Source organism: Pongo pygmaeus, chromosome 20 (assembly GCF_028885625.2).
Source record: "Pongo pygmaeus isolate AG05252 chromosome 20, NHGRI_mPonPyg2-v2.0_pri, whole genome shotgun sequence".
Lineage (NCBI taxonomy): Eukaryota > Metazoa > Chordata > Mammalia > Primates > Hominidae > Pongo > Pongo pygmaeus.
In genome coordinates this window covers 2,468,021-2,474,020 of record NC_072393.2, presented here as the reverse complement: position 1 = coordinate 2,474,020, position 6,000 = coordinate 2,468,021, and the positions used below count along the sequence as shown (strand labels likewise).

The 6,000-nt window shown below is 53.7% G+C and overlaps 1 protein-coding gene across 1 annotated transcript in view; it reads left to right on the top strand.

The window, feature by feature from the left end:
- The first annotated feature begins 3,472 nt into the window (after positions 1 to 3,472).
- Positions 3,473 to 6,000, top strand: part of GNG7 (G protein subunit gamma 7) — a 193,012-nt gene continuing 190,484 nt past the window's right edge. The window contains exon 1 of the mRNA XM_054465488.2: positions 3,473 to 3,555. The gene's annotated coding sequence lies outside the window, so the exon portion shown is untranslated. The remainder of the gene's footprint in view (positions 3,556 to 6,000) is intronic.

Genomic DNA, 6,000 nt, shown 5'->3' with positions numbered 1-6,000 from the left:
CAGAGCAAGACCCTGTGTCTAAACAACAACAACAACAACAAAAACCCAAAAAACAAAAGAAAGGGGCCGGGCATAATGGTTCATGCCTGTAATCCAGCACTTTGGGAGGCCAAGGTGGGTGGATCACCTGAGGTCAGGAGTTTGAGACCAGGCTGGCCAACATGGTGAAACTCCGTCTCTATTAAAAATACAAAAGTTAGCTGGACATGGTGGTGGGCACCTGTAAGCCCAGCTACTCGGCAGGCTGAGGCAGGAGAATAGCTTGAACCTGGGAGGTGGAGTTTGCAGTGAGCCGAGATCACGTCACCATACTTTAGCCTTGATGACAAGAGTGAGACTCCATCTCAAAACAAACAAACAAAAAACAAATAAACAACAAACAAACAAACAAAAAACCAAAGGGAAATTGATGGGAAAATATATGTGAAAATATGTCTATTGGGATATGCCACCTTTTCCATTTATCTTAGGCTCCAACATGGTTTCACATGACACTTTTTCAAAATTGTTACAAATACTTGTATCTATGTATGGGGTACATGTGGTGTTTGTTATATGCATAGAATATATAATGAACATGTTTGGGTATTTGGGGTGTTCATAACTTAGACTATTTATCATTTCTATATGTTGGGAACAATTCAAGGACTCTCTTCTAGCTGGTTTTTTTGTTTGTTTGTTTTGAGACGGAATTTCGCTCTTGTTGCCCAGGCTGGAGTGCAATGGCATGATCTCAGCTCACCACAACCTCTGCCTCCTGGGTTCAAGCCATTCTCCTGCCTTAGCCTCCCGAGTAGCTGGGATTACAGGCATGTGCCACCACATCTGGCTAATTTTGTATTTTTAGTAGAGACGGGGTTTCTCCATGTTGGTCAGGCTGGTCTCGAACTCCTGACCTCAGGTGATCCACCCGCCTCGGCCTCCCAAAGTGCTGGGATTACAGGCGTGAGCCACTGCGTCCGGGTGGGTGCCTGTAATCCCAGCACTTTGGGAGGCTGAGATGGGCAGATCACGAGGTCTGGAGATCAAGACCATTCTGGCTAACACGGTGAAACCCCGTCTGTACTAAAAAATAAGCCTGGTGTGGTGGGATGTTCCTGTAGTCCCAGCTACTCAGGAGGCTGAGGCAGCAGAATCGCTTGAACCCAGGAGGCGGAGGTTGTGGTGAGCTGAGGTCACGTCACTGCACGCCAGCCTGGGCAACAAGAGCGAAACTCCATCTCACAAAAAAAAAAAAAAAAAAAAAAAGAAAATTTTAATTAAATAGAGATGAAGCCTCACTATGTTGCCCAAGCTGGTCTCGAACTCCTGCCCTCAAGGGATTCTCCCACCTTGGCTTCCCAAAGTGTTGGGATTAGAGGCGTGAGCCACCATTATTCTAACTATTTTGAAATATACAATACATCGTTGCTAACTACAGTCACCCTATTCTGCTATCAAACATTAGAATTTATTCTAATATTATATTTGATAGCAGAATACATCCTATTCTGCTATCAAACATTAGAATGTATTCCTTCTGTCTAACTGAATGCTTGTACTCATTAACTCACCTCTTTTCATTTCCCCCCCACTCAACCTACACAACTTTCCAGCCTCTGGTATTGATCATTCTACTCTCTACCTCCATGAGATCAACTCTCTGGCTCCCACATATCAGTGACAACATGCCCTATTTGTCTTCCTGTGTCTGGCTTATTTCACTTTTTCACTTAATATGATGACCTCCAGTCCCATCCATTTTGCTGCAAATGACAGGGTTTTATTCTTTGTTATGGCCGAATCATATTGCATTGTGTATTTAACAATTTTTTTTTTTTTTTTTTGAGGCAGAGTTTCACTCTGTCGCCCAGGCTGGAGTGCAGTGGTGTGATCAAAGCTCGCTGCAGCCTCAACCTCCCAGGCTCAAGCGATCCTCCTGCTTTCGCCTCCGAAGTAGCTGGGACTACTGGTGTGCGCCGCCAGGCCTGGCTAATATTTTAATTTTTTTGTAGAGTTGCGGTCTCACTATGTTGCCAGGCTGGTCTTGAACTCCTGGGCTCAAGCGATCCTCGCGCTTCAGTCTCCCAAAGTGCTGGGAATACAGTCGTGAGCCACCGTGCCCTGCCCAAGCTCTATCTAGACAGTCGTTCCTCTTGGGGGATGCCGGCTGGGGAGAGCTTGGAGGAGGGCAAGCAGGGAGATGGAGGTTTCTCTGTGCCCTGCAGGGCAGGCCACTGGAGCCCAGAGGATGAGCAGGGAGGTTCTTGCAGGGATGACAGGAACCCTGGGGAAGTTTATCTTGGATTTTGGCCAGCAGCTCCAATCACAGGGCTCAGGTGGGGCGGCAAGGACACACAGTGTCAGCGCTGGATGAAGTCCCTGAGGTCACAGCCCTTCCAGGGCTGTGTGCTGCTTTTGGAGACATACAAAGTGTTTTCCAACATCCCCAAGGGAGCTTGTGGAAAATGAAGATTCCAGGCCTGTAATCCAAGCATTTTGGGAGGTGGAGGCAGGAGAATCACTTGAGCCCAGGAGTTTAAGACCAGCTTGGGCAACATAGCAAGACCCCATCTCTAACAAAAAAAATTAGCCAGGGCCAGGCACGGTGGCTCACGCCTGTAATCCCAGCACTTTGGGAGACCAAGGCAGGTGGATCACCTGAGGTCAGGAGTTCGAGACCAGCCTGGCCAAAATGGTGAAACCCCGTCTCTACTAATAATACAAAAATTAGCCGGAGGTGGTGGTGCGTGCCTGTGGCCCCAGCTACCCGGAAGGCTGAGGTGGAAGGACTGCTTGAGCCCGGGACTTCAAAGCTGCAGTGAGCTATGATTGCACCACTGCACTCCAGCCACGGCAATTGAGTGAGACCCTGTCTCAAAAACAAAACGAAAACAAAACAAAACACAGATTTCAGGGTCCAGTTCCCTATAGGATTCTGGTTCATTCCATCTGTGTTGGGGCCCAGGAATTTGTGGATCCAGGGCCATGAGTTAGGAAACTGAGAAATCTTGGAAATGATGAGACAGGCTTAGGCAAATGACCTTAGGTTTCACCTTTCTGAGACCCAGTTTCCACCTCTGTAAAATGAGGATAGTAATCTCGCCTTCTGGCCTTAGGCAGAGGGTCCCGCGAGAGGGAGCCTATAAAGTCTTCAAGAAAGCGGCGCAGCAGTTATGATCACTGACATTCTTCTCCAGCAAATGAGCCCGCGGAGCTGGTATGCAGCATTCGAACCCGCTCACCTAGCGCGGGATTCGAACTCGGGAAGCGACTCGCGCCTTCCTGACGTCACGAAGTCACCCTGGAAAGCCGCTCTTCGCTCCGCCCCCGGCCCCGCCCGCGCCCGGAGCCCCGCCCCGCTCTCCTGGGCGCAGCCTACCCCGCTGCCTGCCCCGCGCCCCGCCCCCGCTCCGGCCTCCCGCCGCCGGGGCTCGCGATTGGTCGTGCCGGGACGCCAGGGCCCGCCCCCCGAGTGTCGGCCCCGCCCCCGCAGAGGGGAGCGAGCGCTCGCGGGCCGGGGCGGAGGGTTCGGCTGCGCGGCGGGGCTGAGGCGGCCGCGGGGCCCGAGCGCAGGTAAGGGCGCCCGCGAACCGGGCCAGGGGAAGTGAGGGCGCGGCCGGCGTCCCAGAGAGGGGACTGGGACAGCTCGGATTCGGCTGCGGACCGAGTTGGGGGTCGGAGTCGGCTGAGGAGGGGGGCTGGGGCTGGGGACCCGGGCTGCAACTGGAGGCTGGGGTTGGAATTGGGGACGGGGCTGCACTTGGGGGGTCGAAGTTAGCTGGGGAGGGGCTGGGGCTGGCGATTGGGACTGCACTTGGGGCTCAGGGCTAGCTGGGGAGGGGGCGGGAGTTGCAGGTCGAGGTTAGCTGGGGACGGGGCAGGAGGTGCAGATCGAGGTTAGCTGGGGACGGGGCAGGAGGTGCAGATCGAGGTTCGCTGGGGAAGGGTTGGGTCTGGGCATTGGGACTCCACTTAGAAATCAGGGCTAGCTGGGAAGGAGGCTGTAGTTGCAGGTCCAGGTTAGCTGGGTGGGGGGGGCTGTAGGTGGAATTGGAGGTCTGAGTTAGCTGAGGAGGGGGCTGGGGGTGAGATTGGAGGTCTGAGTTATCTGGGGAGGGGGCTGGAGTTGCAGGTCGAGGTTACCTGGGGAGGGGGCTGGAATTGTAGGTCGAGGTTAGCTAGGGAGGGGGCTGCTGGAGTGGCAGGTCCAGGTTAGCTCGGGAGGGGGCTTGGAGTGGGACTGGAGGTCTGAATTATCTGGGGAGGGGGCTGGAGTTGCAGGTCGAGGTTAGCTGGGGAGGGGGCTTGGAGTGGGATTGGAGGTCTGAGTTAGCTGGGGAGGGGTCTGGAATTGCAGGTCCAGGTTAGCTAGGAAGGGGCTGGTGGTGGAATTGGAGGTCTTGAGTTTGCTGGGGAGGGGGCTAGAGTCGCAAGTCGAGGTTAGCGGCCGAGGGGGCTTGGAGTGGGATTGGAGGTCCAAGCTGCCTGGGGAGGGGGCTGGAATTGTAGGTGGAGGTTAGCTGGGGAGGGACTGGAGGTGGAATTGGAAATCTGAGTTAGCTGGGGAGGGCGCTGGAGATGGTGTTGGGGGTTGAGATTAATTGGAGAGGGGAACCGGGGTTGAGTCAAGGGTGCAGTTTATTTGAAGAGGGAGCTGGGAGTGGGGTTGAGGTTCGCAGGGAGCTGGAGAGGGGGCTGGGGATGGAGTTTCAAGTGGGGTTCATTGGAGAGGGGGCTGCAGAGGGAATTAGATGTTGAGGTTGTCTGGGGAGAGGACTGAGGAATGGGGTTGGTGAAGATGGGGGGGTGTGATTGACGGCCCAGGGGTTAGGGTTAGCTGGAAAGGGGCAGAAGGACAAAGTTGGGGTGAGCCAGGGAGTGGCTGGAGCATACAGGTGGGGGTTAGGCTTGTTCCAGAAAGGGTCTGGGGGCTATCAGGGGAAATGGGGAGCTTGTGAGTGTGTGGGGTGGAGGGGGGTTCAGGGAGAAGGAAGTTAGGGTGAGGTAGTGAGAAGGGAGGTGGGGGTAAGGTCCCAGGCTGGAGACACCTGGGGGCAGGTGTTTTGCTAAACATTGACTAATCAGGAGGAAAACGGGGTGTGGGGAGTTGTCTCAGGTAGGATCCAGTTAAAAGGAATTTGGAGAGGACTCACCCCTCTACTTTTGGGGGAGATGTTAATTGTTTGCTCTAGAACTGGGCACGGGGCAGAACCCCCCCGGGAACAGTGAGTTGAAGGAGACGGGAGTTCGGAATACTTTTTGAGGTTTATTTCTAGGATATAGGGTGCCAAGGAGAACGCTTCAGGAAGGAGAAAGGCTCTTGTCGGTGACTGAATTTTTCAGGAACTAAAGTGGGAGTTTTTGGGACGGTGCTATTGAGCGACGTGGGTGGCACTTTATTTTTCCTGGGGAGCGGGGGTTGCTAGGGGTTGGGAGGTGGGCGGTGGAAGACAGGCTTGATGAACAGAGGCAGCGGATCCCCAGCTAAGCGTCTTCACACGGTTGCTAGGTGTCAGCGAGGCAAATGCCAAGTTCACAAACTTGTTCCCGTCGTGGGATGCTGCGATCTTGCCTTGATGGAGTGTCGGGGGCCTCTGGGAGGTGCGCCTGTGTGTGTTCCGACCCTGCCTCTCGCTGCAGGGTTGGCTGTATCATCTTTTGGAGGTGTTGTTTACTCCGCTGCAAAGCGGGAATAATAAAAACAGTAGCATGTGCCTCTCAGGGTCGAATTACGGGATGTATGCATGGACTGTTTCCTAGCACATAGTGAGGGTACCTGAAGCATGGAGAATAATGGACTCAATCCAGTTTTTTTCTTTGGTGGGTTTGGAGATGGAGGAGTGGGATGACTGGGTTGTCACAGAGGAGAGGAAAGGAAGTGACTGGAACTTGACTCTAGTCCTGCAACCTTAGGAGCACACATCAGGGTCACCCCCAGAAGCTTTAAAAAATAATCTGCATGGCTGGTTGTGGTGGCTCATGCCTGTAATCCCCGTGCTTTGGGAGACAGAGGCAGGT